Here is a 16,145-nt window from a genome sequence, read left to right as displayed (position 1 = left end):
CAAAAACCCTCTGTCTCTTTTTCTTGCTAATATTCTGTAATTTTTTTATACATTGCTTTTTCCTTGCTTTTTTTTCCCAACACCTCCAACTATTTCTCAGACCTGAATGACATTAATAGGTTCCACCCTTAGGCTATGCCCTAAATTCCATGATCCAAATCAATCCAATCCACTGTGAAGAGTGGCCAGTTTAAAATAGTAACCTGTCAAGTATAAGGTGATAGGGAAATTAAAATGGCGATTGCCATTTTATGAAGTGGCTCGAACACTGTACAGGTGTATTTTCTGTAAGTTTTGTCGCTGTTTGAGGAGTTGGTTTTTAGAGTAGATCATTAAATCGATATACTTCGATTTATTGATAAGTATCAATATGTGTAATACATTTTTATAATGAAACAACTATTGTTAGGCTTATATGTTTCAAAAACATATTTTGCAAGTACAGAAATGAAACATCCAATACAGAAAAACAATTTATTCTCCAGTGCCGTCCAGGAAGAGGTCTTCATCCTCATCCTCATCATCAGTGGCTATGTTTATGATGACAGGTTCCGCACTCTCATGGATATTATCCAGTCTCCAGAACTCCTCCTCAAAGCGCTGAGACTAACGAATAGCTCCGGGTTAGCGCAAAGCCTGGCCTCATGAAATTTGGCCGAAGGTCTGCCCTGGTGAATCGCTGGAGGGATGAGCGGACGTGGCGCTTCATGCACCCCCATACCTGCTCAATGGCATTTAGCTCGTGGTGGCCAGGAGGAAGGCGTACGACTTCATGGCCCCACTCTCTGATGACGTTGTCCACTATGTAGCAGGGCTTCGGCCGATTTTTTTGGCAAATGAGAAGTAGCTGTGGGCGTCTGGCTCCTGCTGGGAAGGGTATCCTATGATGCTCCAGCCATTTGATGAGGTTCTCGCTTTTGGTGGCTGATGTAGGGCAACGACTATCTACCGTTAGTGGGCTGTGAAGAGCATTGTCTATCACAAGTACTGATGGCTCGGGGAGGGACGGCAGGAGCTGTGTTGTTAGCCACTGGTGGAAAAGCTTGCTATTCATTTTCCCGTGGTAGTCGCCCTAGTTAGACTTGGCTGGATAGCAAAGGTATGACCCTTCTACGAAGCCATTGGCCGTGCCAGCTGCAACTACCACGAAATGCTCTCCTTCTCTGGGTGGCACTTGACGGCTGTAAGAGGCGCTGGTGTTAGTCTGTGTGGCCCATCCAGGTGGTGAACCAAGTCTCGTCCACATACACCACCTGTCTTCCCTCCTCCTGGTGGTGCTGTAGAGCTTGAAGAGCACTGATCCACCGGCACACGATGTCGAGTGATTCCTTTCTCACGTACATCTTTCGTTGAGATGTCCGATACCGAAATCCCATTGCCTGCATGAGCCGTAGTACTGAAGACTCTGACGTCTCCTCCGGAATGATGTTGGCAATCTTAAGGTCAACCGTCAGGGTACTAACTGTGAAGTACTGCTTCTCAGCACACTTTTGGTGAATGAACGGCGAATGACCCCAACTGTAAAGTTGTCGAAGACAGGTGGTGCTGGTGATGCTGCAGGTGTTCAGGGCGGAAAGGTGGGGGACGTGGTGGCATGGCTGACTACTTTCTTCATAATACATCACTGAATATTGCAATTTCCTGCCAGGCCTTACGAAAGTGTTGGATTTATCATGGGCATGACATTGGAGGCGGTGAAGAAAGTAGTCAGCCGTGCCACCACGTCCCCCACCTTTCCGCCCTGAACACCTGCAGCATCACCAGCACCACCTGTCTTCGACAACTTTACAGTTGGGGTCATTCGCCGTTCATTCACCAAAAGTTTGCTGAGAAGCAGTACTTCACAGTTAGTACCCTGACGGTTGACCTTAAGATTGCTAACATCATTCCGGAGGAGACGTCAGAGTCTTCAGTACTACGGCTCATGCAGGCAATGGGATTTCGGTATCGTACATCTCAACGAAAGATGTACGTGAGAAAGGAATCACTTGACATCGTGTGCCGGCGGATCAGTGCTCTCCAAGCTCTACAGCACCACCAGGAGGAGGGAAGACAGGTGGTGTATGTGGACGAGACTTGGTTCACCACCTGGATGGGCCACACAGACTAACACCAGCGCCTCTTACAGCCGTCAAGTGCCACCCAGAGAAGGAGAGCATTTCGTGGTAGTTGCAGCTGGCACGGCCAATGGCTTCGTAGAAGGGTCATACCTTTGCTATCCAGCCAAGTCTAACTAGGGCGACTACCCATGAAATTTTTTTTTGGCAAAGCAAGTTTTAACGTTGTTCTATAAGTTATATTTTACTAAGAGATCAACAACTATTGCTTATTAGGGCATATATAATCATCTTTTTGCACCTTATGGAAGTTAACAAATGACGAAAACTTAGTATTCTTGGATGTCCGGGTGTACTCCTTACCCAAAAAAGGGCCCTGTTATTCATTTACCTGTTCAAGCTTACGTAGGGTTTGCCACAGGCCTCCTCACTTCTAAACAATTGTGCAAGTCTAATCACAAAAGCTGTCCTGCAACCACTGGGACAATGACTTATCATAGCCGCCATTCTTGAAGCCTTGACAAGGTACAAATATTCATTCAGAATTTCAGAGACAGCTGTTTGTCGTCATCACCTTGTGGGAGGAGTCAGGACGTCATATGTTTACGTCACATATCACTTTGAACCCATACATTAGAGTGTTCCGCCACTGGCTTCGGCTGCTTTATTTTACTCTTATGAATATACTTTTTTCTAATATAAATAATAAAGAATGCTGCCGAAAATTAGGTAGGGATGCAAAATACACTATAGCTAAGTAATATCTTTGTCAGATGTGCAGAAAAAGAGTTATTCCAGAAAAACACCGGGACAAGGCTCTGAATCTCATAGTAGGCACGTTCCAGTCACTTCAGCTTTTCCCCCAGTCATGCGAAAAAAGGTAGTTGAAGTTTTGCACTCTTTAAATTTCTTGGTAAAGCTTAAATGAGAATCAGTTTACATGACGGCGACATCACAATTTGCAAAAAGTAAATATATACCGTACAGTGATTTTGTAATTTTTACGGCTAGTTTTATATACTGTTTTTTTCTTTTCTTCTGTCCTTGTGAATGTCTAATGATAATTTCCCGTAAGTGCTTGTTTGTGTACGTGTGTGTGTGTTTTTTTTTTTTCTTCGATTACTGTTCAGTATTTTTCCTTATAGGTACATTATTAATGATAGGTAATTTTGTTCCTTTTAAATTTCTTTCATTACTTATCGTTTTGCTTCCGTAGTAAGTTTTATTCATGCCAGTGTATGCTCATTACATTTTAAAAAGTGCTCTAATATTATGTTCCAATTTAGCTATAATCCTGATGTATGGATTTCTTTCTATTTTCTCTGTATTTAGGCCTGGTGATGGGAACTGTATTCTTGAAATGCTGATAAAGGTTTTGTAGAAACGAATGCCTTATATATATATATATATATATATATATATATATATATATATATATATATATATATATATATATATATATATATATACTATATATATATATATATATATATATATATATATATATATATATATATAATAAATAAAGTATAATGTCTTCACACATTAGATAGTAGCTCCCAGTGAGAGAATAATTCATATGTGTTACTCGCAGACAGACATTTAAGCAAAAGCTGCTTTGTTTATCCCGACTTATTACGTAAAAGTGTCGTAAACATGACACAATATTGTCTAGTACTGATTTTTTACTTTTTGGTGGGTTCAGATATAAGTTTTAGATTGCAAATGGCTCACGCACAAAGCATTTCGTGAAAAGTTTTGAAGAGAAATTGTCTCAAAAGTATTACCCAAACTTCTGCAATAAATCTTTGTTAGAACCATTTCCCACTACAAGTTCTTTGTGTGTGTGAAGTCCAGATGCGGACGTGTATATGAGCGAAGAGGAAATATCGGGAGAACTTTGAAGGGGCGCAGATTTCAGTTGTAGGCTAATATTTGCTAGCTCATATGTAGGGCGTTCTAACACGCGCAAACATATATATATATATATATATATATATATATATATATATATATATATATATATATATATATATATATATATATATATATATATATCACACATTACCACAGGTGAAAAATAAGAAACGGGTAATGTGTGATAAATGAATCACGTACAAAAGTGATAATAATCATATATATATATATATATATATATATATATATATATATATATATATATATATATATATATATATATATATATGTGTGTGTGTGTGTGTGTGTATGTACAGTATATATTATGATTATGTATATACTGTATATATATATATATATATATATATATATATATATATATATATATATATATATATATATATATATATATATATATATATATATATATGCATATTATATGAATATAAAATATACTATATATATATATATCAGATATGAATATAAAAGTACTACGTCGTACTCCTCAGATATGTGAGGTAAGACCCACAATGAAATCCACGGTATAAAACTTCCAGTGTATGTAAAATATATATGTACAAAAACCTAGAGCTTTCTTCCGACTATTGTGGACTTTAAAATTTTAGTGACCAAGTCCACAGTAGTTGAACGAAAAGATCCAATTTTTGTACATATACGTTTTTAATATACTAGTAGCTATATGCCTTGGATTTCATTGAAGATTTTACCTCACACATACATACACATAGAAATATATATATATGTATATATGTATGAATATATATATATATATATATATATATATATATATATATATATATATATATATAGATAGATAGATAGATAGATAGATAGATACACGCACACATGCATACATATATATACATGCATTTTTATGACCACATCACCACGTATGTAACAGCTGTTTTCATTTCGTAGCTGTAGGTCTGTATGTAAATATCGTTTAAAACTAGCAATTTTCTTAGGGTAAATTATGTTTTTTTTTGTGTGTTGAGTGTACTATTAGCACGTTGCTAATCAGATTTAATTTTGTTTGCAGTGTCTTTAATGAAAGTTGGAGACTGCAGAATCTTTAGTCTATAACTGTTTGACTGGGACATACACCGTCTTTCTCTCATTATGTGTGCGTGTGTGAGGAAAGGTGGGGAATTCCGGTGCAGTCATTAAAAAAAAAAAAAAAGAAGGGAAATCAACACGCGTTCTTATCAGATAATCACTAGCACTACTCCTAATAATTGAGCATCAGAAGAAGACCATAAATCTTGCGCTATTAAAAAAGGAAGACGAAAATGAACGCGCAGATACCTTTAATGTTGAGAATAAAAGTATTTAACCGCCCTTTTCTCCGCGAGGAAGAATAATTACAATGCCACTTTAACTCTCCAGTTGCTTTCTTGATTTTACCAGACACGCTAGCCATTTCACGTTTCGGAATATTTGACGTATCTCAGATCGAAAGTACTTGTGCACTGATTCGAGAGAGAGAGAGAGAGAGAGAGAGAGAGAGAGAGAGAGAGAGAGAGAGAGAGAGATGGGGGGGATTCACAAGATTCTGTCAGGTTCAGATTATGTTTTCTACATCAGAATGAAAGCATACTCTTTGACATCTGCATGAAGAAACTCGTCTTCTTAGCCCTTTGTTGGCCGAATCGGTTGAGCTTCAGACTGTCACTCGATGGGCCGGAGTTCAATTTCCGCCGCCGGCTGACGAAGACTTAGAGGAATTTATTTCTGGTGATAGGAATTCATTTCTCGCTATAATGTGGTTCGGATTCCACAATAAGCTGTAGGTCCCGTTGCTAAATAACCAATTGGTTCTTAGCCACATAAAATAAGTCTAATCCTTCGGGCCAGCCCTAGGAGAGCTGTTAATCAGCTCAGTGGTCTGGTAAAACTAAGGTATACTTATAACTCGTCTTCTTACGTTTTAACAAACAAAATCTCACTCAGGTCGGCGAGCAGTGATAGATTCGCCACTTGAGAACTGGAAATGTAATTTCAGGAACTTGAAGAAAGCCGAACTCTATAATTTAGAGGTGGAGTAAAAAATGGCGTCATCAGATCGACTCTGTTTAAATTTCCTCTAATGAATCGTGCGGAAGCTTGCTAAGCGAGATAATGGCCTTATGCCGTGTTCCACGAGAATGTTTTTTTTTTATTGTGATTAATATTAACAATAATGATATTGATGAAGGTAGTGGAGATGGTAGCTGTCGTAGTTTCTAAAAGCAGCTTTTAAAATGGCACATGCTCTAAGGAAGAGAAAAGCGAACATTGAACTGGCTGGAAGTAAGATTTCCCAGCCTAGAAGTGGTTTAATTACTAAGAACACATTTAATTTCAGTGGAGGCAGTAATAGGAGAGTCTACTCTTCCTAAAATGCAAGACGTCAACTCAGTATAAGAACGGATGAACCCGAGTTCGTCTAGTTCACTTCACATCGACCTATGACCTTTCATAATATTATGAGCTTTCTAAGACCTCACATATCATGAAACTAAGCCCAGTATATAAGATACGCTTGTGGTATTTTATGACTGTTTTGGCTATTACCATTCAGCTACCCCGAAATCTGTTGTTTTATGTGGTAGTTTCGTTTTTCTTATCATATCTCTCTTATTTGATGTACCATTTTACAAGGTTTCGTTTGACCGCTATATGAATAGTGTCGTAGAAATTTCTTGATAATTTTGGCTCTGCAACTAACCAGGAACGCGTTTTTATGCTGGGTATCAAATGAATGCAATCATCCATGAGAAATTGAAGAAACCTGACCGTTGAAGGGTGTGAAATGATATTTAAAGTTTCCTGTTCATGATTTTGGTGTTTGATGCACTTGTCTTGACCCTTTATGCAACATGCTCACAGATTGGGAAAGTGTGGATTATATATGTAAAATTTGTGATTAGATATAAGAAATATTTTTCTTGAGGTCTGTTTTTGAAGTGTGGTAGAAATAATGCCCATTATCTTCAGTGGCATTACCTTAATTGCCCGCCACCCCTTTATAAATGCAACCAAGAGAAAATTCATAATTCAATAAATCGACTTTCGTAGAGACCATGCTGTGTTGACCTACAGCGAAACTTTAACGGTCATATTTAGCATTCTACGTGTAAGTAATTGTATATTCATAACAGCAAAATGAAAACTTTCTTGATTGTATCCATACCCTCCCTTTGCTAAGAATAATATTGGCCAATTGTTACGTGGCCTCTTATTATAGATTAAATTTTGTTGATGGAGATTTAGTTCACCTCTTCTGTTACTGTCATATTCCATTTACTCTTAGATAACAAAATGATCTTAAGATTAGAAGTGAAAAAGTATGGTAAAGTTTGGTAATTGTTGTGGAAATGACTAGAGGATATCGCAGTGTCAGTTAAGAGGTTAAGCCAGCCATAGTTCACCTGTTCCCTTATTTTGTCGTATTTCATTTACTCCTAAATACCAAGATGACAACATCTTAAAAAGATGCAGAACTGAAAAGGTATATCAAAATTTAGTGGTTGTTGTGGAAGTGGTTGTAGAAGATATCAGTGTCAGTTAAGAGGTTAAGTAATGGAAAAGCATGCGGATTTGACAGTGTTCTGCCAATGAAACACTTCAGTATGGTGGTAATAGTGGGACTGAGGTGTCGACAGTGGTGTTTGAAATGATTTAGTAAAAAGAGTAGTTGTTCCGTTTATAAGAGTGAACAGCATGGAGGTGCATGTAAGATCTCCAGGTGCTTAACATCTATTGGTTTAAGTGGAAAGTTTACTATCCATTTCAGGGACCGCGAGTCATTGTTTTTCTCAAATATTTTTCAAACTAATTATTTGATCGAAATGGTACTTTGACACAGTGTACAAGACACCTCCCGCTAATTTTTGGTAATATAGTGCATTGTCAAATGGTTTTAGTTAAGGCGTTTACTCTTAACTTACATGGTGTTTCCAAGCATCGCCAAACTATGCATTCAAACGTCCTTTATCCCCATCCCGTCCCTCCCTCTCCCTTCCCCTCCTCATTCCTCCCTCAACTCACTCTCCTGGCTTCCCCATCTCCGTCCCCCCCCCCTTTTCCTGTCTTTAGGGGATAGCAGACGTTCGATTGCGTAGTTTAGGCCTGCTGACTCGTGCAACTTTGCCTTTAAAAGTCAAGAGTAAATGCCTTAACTAACACCATTTGACAATGCACTATATTACCCAAAAAAAAAAAAAAAAAAAAAAAAAAAAAAAATTAGCGGGAGGTGTCTTGTACACTGTGTCAAAGTAACATTTCGATCAAATAATTAGCTTGAAAGGTATTTGAGAAAAACGATGACTTGCGGTCCCTGAAATGGATAGTAGTGGTAGGACTGATTGGTAACATTAAAGACAGATACGAAAGGGACTGATAGGGGAACAGTCATGAAGTTCTTGTGAGTGAAGGTTGAGAGCAGGAAAAAAAGTTGGATATGACATACACAGACCTAGAGAATCCTGGTTAAATTGAAAATTATGGAGTGTAGAGGGCTCTGAGATTGTGTGGTGCAGATAATAATTTGTCGAACCTATTAGAAGATTTTATCAGGAAAATCTTGTATTAGAGTATGGATACATGAAAGTGACTGGTTTGATTTAAAAGTGGAGATGTGAGAAGGCTGTGTTATGGTTCTATGGATTTTTGATGTATTGGCTGATGTACTGAGACATGAGAACAAAAAGGAAATGTTTGGAGCCAAGTTGTGGTTAAGGAAATGGGTCATGTATGGAGTGTGGAGTGGTTGATGTTTGGTTGCGATACTTCATCGGTTGGGACACTAGGAGAACCTACAGAAAATGGTTTAAGGGTTGAAATTGTATTGTAAGTCGAGGAAGGGGGAAAGAGAATGTTAGATAGTGAAGTGAATGACACCGGTTAATTTTTATAGGTATTTGAGGGTAAATGTAACATAATGGCGGGATGAAAGAATAGTGTTTTCTACTGGAGCCAGATTTGGAATACGGGAAAGGAATGTAATGCAAATTCCTTTATGGAAATGAAATTTAGATGCTGATTGCAAATGAGAGAAACAAATCTGAAGCTGACTGCGCGGAAAAATATCGCACCGAGGAAATCAGATATTAAGTCCTAAGAATTCTGACTTCAGGTAAGATAATAGGGACTTGGCACTATCATCCTTTAAAAAAATGTCTAGTTGTTGCATACAATAACAGAAAATGGATTCACACTTATAAATAAACAAGAAAATCTGAAACAGCCACTGAGTTTTAACTAACATTCGTACCTCAGTTAAATCTTATAGTAGATTTGTGAAGACTCAATGCAAACATTTTCACCTTTTTTCTACTAAAATTTTTACATGTACAGAAAAATAAATGGGAATTAAGGTAAGGGACAGGTAGTTAGACTTAATTTCAAAGAGATATGTAAGGGATTGTTTTAGGAGCGTGCAAGGGGCATAAATTCTGGGAACAGAGGTGTTATCTATTCATATTAACCTCCATAAGAAATTTAAAAATCGTATGGTATGATTCCTTGCGAGTTGAAGGTGCAACAATTGCTGGATGCTTTAAGGCTAGCTTGTTTCTTCATGATGAAGTTGCAGCTCTTGTTGCTCTTGAAAAGATTGTATGTGGCATTACAATGCTTTTGATGGGGGATGCGCGTGCAAACGACATCGTTGGAAGCGGATCTTTGGATGTGACTTGTAAGCCGAGGTGATGCTGCTAGACAGATTCCAAAACCAGTATGGCAGTGTGGATTGTTATGGTTCTGTGTCTCTTCAGCTCCTAGTTGCATCCACGTTTTAGCCTTTTACTCTACCTCCATTCCCACTTCCTTTCTTTAGTCTTGCTGCCCAGCACCTCTGACATTTACTTATTTGTGCAGTTGTGGGGTTTCGTTCCAGTTCCTTGTTGGACGAGTCGGCAGAGTTCTTAGCTAGCACTCTGCTAGGCCCGAGTTCGAGTCTCCGGCCGGCCAGTGAAGAATTAGAGGAATTTATTTCTGGTGTTAGAAATTCATTTCTCGTTATAATGTGGTTCGGATTCCACAGTAAGCCGTAGGTCCCGTTGCTAGGTAACCAGTTGGTTCTTAGCCACGTAAAATAAGTCTAATAATTCGGGCCAGCCCTAGGAGAGCTGTTAATCAGCTCAGTGGTCTGGTTAAACTAAGGTATACTTTTTCCCTTCCAATTCCACTTTTAGATCCATGTACTGCATCTCCTTTATTTTCCGGTCCTCTGTATCTTGCTATCCAGCTAATCCAACTCCCTCCTTTCATCGTCTTTAGCACGGAGTGGCCGAAAGTGCTCCACTTCTTGGCTGTACAGCAGAATATCATAAATCAATCAATCTCCGTAAAGGAAATTTTTCTGGCAATTTCAGTAGACTTTATATTCTTAGTTTTCAAGAAACTCATTCACTTCCAGACTTGTAAAGTTGCTCTAATCTTCTTTTTGATTTACTCTTCCCCGTATCCTGCCATTATATATTGGATTTTATTAAGAGATACGTATAAATCAACCACTTTGAATATTTCTTGTCTTTCATTGCGCGTTATAAATGTACTCTTGTTGCATTTTGCATTCAACTTTGCTCTGTTATAAACATTGTACTAGTTTTTTTTTTCACAAAAAGCTCCTGTTGTAGTGCTGTCTCTTAATAATATACATATCATTTGCAAACAACCACAATTTTCATATTTTTCTCTCTACTATCAACTTTCCCCGTTCATTGTCTGTGTTTACGCTCGTTAAGTGTATCTTTTCATGTTCTAGGACAGTGCGTACTGAATCAGTGTATCTGTTAATTTAAAAAAAAAGGAAGCTCTTGCATATTTTAGTGCCTACCTTGATTTCATTTTTACTTCGTCTTTTCTGTTTCCTTTTTTTTATACTTCCAACAAATTACGATCTCATTTCGAGTTGACAACCGGATCTATTCTATCTCAGGTAAATTATTTAGTAATTACATCTATCAAAGGAGCAACTGTGAAGAAAGATTTAGGTATCGTATTTATTTCAACCATCTGGTGAATCGCATAACCCAGTGGTATTCACGTAAGACTCTTTCGTAAAGTTAATTGATACAAGTGCTTGTGCCATCAGGTGTGGTTTGTGGAGGCGATACTTTTTTCCTTGCTTCTCTGATTACTTTCCTGGTGTCAGAATTCTGTGGTAATGAGAAGGTTTGGTTTGTTTAATGTTCCTCCTTAACCGATTTTGATTGTTTTATATTTAATTTAGAGTGGCATAATATAACATCAAATTATGATGAATACAACGTTCAGGGACTATATTATATATATATATATATATATATATATATATATATATATATATATATATATATATATATATATATATATATATATATATATATATATATATATATATGTATATATACTGTATATACATACATGTAATATTATATGTTTATTTTGGCATGTATTTATTTATGCAATTAATTCACACTCGTGTGCCTCCCATTAAAAGCTACACTTGTTTGGCGCTGTGTAGCATTCCGAAATATAATCTTCCGCTTAATGAATGATCGGAGAAACCTTTTAAAAAGCTCATGTAGAATTGTGCTTGTCTACAAGTGCTGAAGTTCTTGTTTGCCTTTTAGTAAAGACACGATACGTATCTTCCTTAGGCAGTACTCGGTCTCTCATTTCTTGTCTCACTGGCATAGTCAACATCTTCAGAGATAATACAGTCTCGCAGCCATTTCAGTTTGAAGTTTAATAAGTTTTTGAAGGAATACGACAAAAAATATAACCTGAATGTACATTAGTCGAGTCGTACTTGTGGCGGATATCCTCTATATAATTATTTGCAAGCTAGAATGGGAAAAGACTAAGCGCTCTCTTGAACTCATGGGAAGGTTGCACAGGCGTAAGGAAAGAGTACATAGATTGTACACAAAAGGGTGTCACGGTTAGCCCCTGGGTAACAAGCGACCTGTAATTGCCACAGGTACCTTCTATACAAAGGGGCTCTGTTCTGGCAGCGAAGTCCTCTCTCTCTCTCTCTCTCTCTCTCTCTCTCTCTCTCTCTGTTAGATGTTAAGAACCTGTTATAGATGAGTAAATCAGTTATTCTGTGGATAAAGGACTTTGTTTTTAATTTAGCATGTGCCCTTGCAATGTACTTAAAAGGTATTTTAGAATGAAGTTTATCATAGTATTTGTAAAACAGTAAAGGAAAATTAAAATTTTTAGAAGATGGTTTACTCAGACAAATGTTATTCCGAAAGGCTGTCAATTGATGCTTGTTAAATAATGATTAAATGAATGAAATTAGCTTTCTTGGAACAATATCAACAGCTTAATCATACTATATTTAATCGAAAGCTCAATAAAATAATCAAACTTACAAGAACCTTGAGTAGATTTTACTTGAAAACTGTTCAAATGGTTTATTTTGTCACGATGATATTGTTGGAAAAGTTAATATCATCCAAAGGGGTGTAAAAAAAATTTGGTGATTGGGAAAGCGAATCACACCGTGGGTTCTGGGAGGGTTGTGTTGCTTGTGTATGTTATTCAAAGCAGGTTATGACAGTTCAGGCACACAATGGAATTTTTTTCAGAGTATTTCACCGGATGGTAATATTTCGTGTATTTGTATTTTTCTGTTAAGATGTAGTGTATGTGCGTAGATTAATGTATTGGAGAAAAAAAATATATGGATCTTCGCATGGTCTCATGTCATAAGAGTATCTATATGTACTCATCCACACATTATCATTTTTTACCAAGGCATGCATTTTTGTACGTCTGATTTTCCGAGTTTTTACTTATATTTAAATGCTGTGTTCACTTCACGTGTATTACTTTGTTCCCGAGCAATATATTTCCATTCTAATATATAAATGTTTGTTTGTGCGTGTGTGTAGTTCTTTCATCTTTTCATCAGTTGACTATAAGGTACAACGACCCCATCATTCTGGCACATTATATATATATATATATATATATATATATATATATATATATATATATATATATATATGTATGTATATATGTATGTATATATATATATATATATATATATATATATATATATATATATATATATATATATATATATATATATATATACATACATAAAATAGTTTATGGAATTTAAGTTTAAAGGTTGGAGTGATGTGTTCATTATATCTTTTATTTAATGATGGGTTCATTAGACCTTTTAATTAACTAGTGGGAAAAAGGAAGAACTTCAGTCTAAGTGGAAAGAATAGACAAACGATGATGCTTCATGTTACACCAGGAAGCTGTCGGGTTTCCTGGAGAGTTGGGTATTTATGTTAAAGTGACTTGGGTTAATATTTTTTTTTTTATTTCATTTTGCTTCATTATAGATATTTATAGCCCAGTTTCACTTTGGAGAGGAATGATCTCCAAGGTGGAAAAAAGAGAATGACGTCAATCTGTGCCACATTCATCTTTAACTTTTAAATCAAGGATGAGCACGTTAAAAAATAACTTCCACAATCACTTTTCAATAACAATACGCTGAGACATTTTGCATGCTTTAGTACTTACACACCTTATAACCCAGTTTTTTTTCTTCCTCTCTAAATTTCCACAGTAGTGAAGTATACCCTTCGAACCAGATTTTCATCCACTCTTATAAATAAAAAATCACCAACACACTGATCCTTCATTGCAACAGCGCTTAGTTTTTACGTCGTCCTGTGCAAACGTTTCTCATCCTGTTACTCAAACTTACTTCCACCTTTTCTCTCATTTTCATCTAAAAACCACTCTCGACCGCCATATGCTTAATAATAATAATAATAATAATAATAATAATAATAATAATAATAATAATACCTCCCAAAAATTTACATCTTGGTTCTTCAAAAGTCGATTGAGTGAATCGCTATGAAATTTTTAGCCGGGTTATCGCGAGTTGAGTAATAGCTGATCTTGCCACTGATGTTCATCTGCAAAATAGTTAAAGTATTCAGAATTTCATCGTTATAAATAATTATAAGTTCTTTAGGCTTTGGCTTGAATGATTTTAATATTAGACCGTAGGACTGTGGTGGTGCTATGCAAGTCCAAAAGACCAATATTGTCGCTTCCGCCCCCTAGCTGTCATCAGAGCAATAGAGAGAGAGAGAGAGAGAGAGAGAGAGAGAGTACACGCCCACATAACCCGGCACACCAAAAACCTCAGAATGTATCACTTTAAAATACCCTGAGTTCAAAATAATAGTTCAACAGGAAATGCGTAACTTCGGTGCGGTGGATTTTTCCCGATTTCATGTGCATTAAAATTGTGAGTATGGAGTTATCAGAATTGTTCTAGCAATTCTTCAATTATCTCTGGGTATTCTTGAGAATACTGTGATTCTTTAAGTGGCAAAGATACTAGTTTTTAGAAATAGTCTTTATTTTTTATCACTCAGTTTACTTACTATTTGTGATAACGCCGTCCCGCCCCTACCAGATGAAGAAAACCAAATGAGTAACATATTTCGTGTTCTAAAATGAACTAGTAATTTTGAAAACATGTTGGTAAAAAAATGTTGCTTTTTTTGACATGCTTATCCAGGTTAACTGCAGCATTGCAAAACATCTCGAAATGTCTAAATATTTTCTAATACTGGATCAGTGCATCAACTGCATGATATGAAATATTCGTTGTGCTTTCACATTTCCAGCAAATTTAAGCTTACTCTTTTGATTGTGGCGATGCATTTGGAGTTTATGTTAAAGTTCGGGATTTGTGGCACACTTTGGCAGCTATATACTCTATCATTTTATTATTGATGATATGTTAATATTATTAATTGTTATTAGGGTTCACTCGATTTTTTAATATTAGGTACATTATTTTCCTTATTTCTTTTATATATCAGAATGCACTAACACATCAGTCATCAGTGACAATTGCGAGGGTAAATGTAATTTCTCTCCGTGTTTTCTCCTTATGAACTAAGAGTTTTATATGCAGTAAGAATAAAAAGATAAATATCACAAAGAGAAACTTTTAAAGCTCCAGTAATGAGATAATTCATCTTACTGTCAAGGTAATGTCAGATTAAGTTTGATAGTAATTTGACATAGTGATAAAATGCTTTATTCACAAATAATGTCAAGGGTTTAACAAAGCTCTTTTTATTCCTTTATACATCTGCTCTGGTTCATCTCTTGAATTTTAAATATATTTATTATATACAGACAGTTATTTGCTTGTGTTTATTTGATATGCTTAGTTATATTTAATATTTATAAAATTTTATATATATATATATATATATATATATATATATATATATATATATATATATATATATATATATATATATATTTTCTGATGCAGTACACACTCTCTCTCTCTCTCTCTCTCTCTCTCTCTCTCTCTCTCTCTCTCTCTCTCTCTCTCTCTCTAATGTTCTTCAAAGGACCTCTTCCCTTGGTATGCGTCTGAATTTCTCAAGATTTCGCAGCCAGTATATTTTCTATTTCACTTTTCCTTCCTCTGGTCTGGAGAGTTTCCAGGAGTCTTCACCCCTTTCTATTTGTTGCCTTTGTCTCTTTAAAGCTTCGTCCCTTGACTTGCTCAGAACTTTCTCTCTCTCTCTCTCTCTCTCTCTCTCTCTCTCTCTCTCTCTCTCTCTCTCTCTCTCTCTCTCTCTCTCATCTTCATGCATGACTTACTTTTAAGAGCTTAGTACTAAAAAAAGCTAGAGGGAAGAATGATTGAAGAAACTGAAGAAGTGCTTGAAATTGAAATAAAAAATTTCTAAAAGCCTACTGATGGGTCAACACCGCTGGTATGCTGCTGTGCTTTCCCTTAGTTAACAAGAAAAAGCTTCCCGTTGGAGAGAGGGAGAGTTTTATGACGAAAGCATTTGATGACTGTTCTTTGAGAAATTGGAAAGCGAGAGGTTCAAGTCACTGAGATTTCATTGGTTTAACTTTTTCACCTGTTATTTTCCATTGGAAATTGATTAACATGGGACCGTTTTCGGTAGGGTAACTTGATTGAATATTTCTATGGTTTACTTTGTAAGTTTCTTTTTAACAGATTAATTGATGAAAGGGGGAGAACTGGCGTAATTCTCGAACTCGCGTAAGGTCTTTCTTGAAGTGAACGTAACAAACCTTATATATTTGTGTATACATGTTTATGTAGTGAGAGGCGTATCACTATTTATT

The sequence above is a fragment of the Macrobrachium rosenbergii genome, chromosome 11 (genome assembly GCF_040412425.1).
Source record: "Macrobrachium rosenbergii isolate ZJJX-2024 chromosome 11, ASM4041242v1, whole genome shotgun sequence".
Taxonomy (NCBI): domain Eukaryota; kingdom Metazoa; phylum Arthropoda; class Malacostraca; order Decapoda; family Palaemonidae; genus Macrobrachium; species Macrobrachium rosenbergii.
This window is presented reverse-complemented; position numbering follows the sequence as displayed.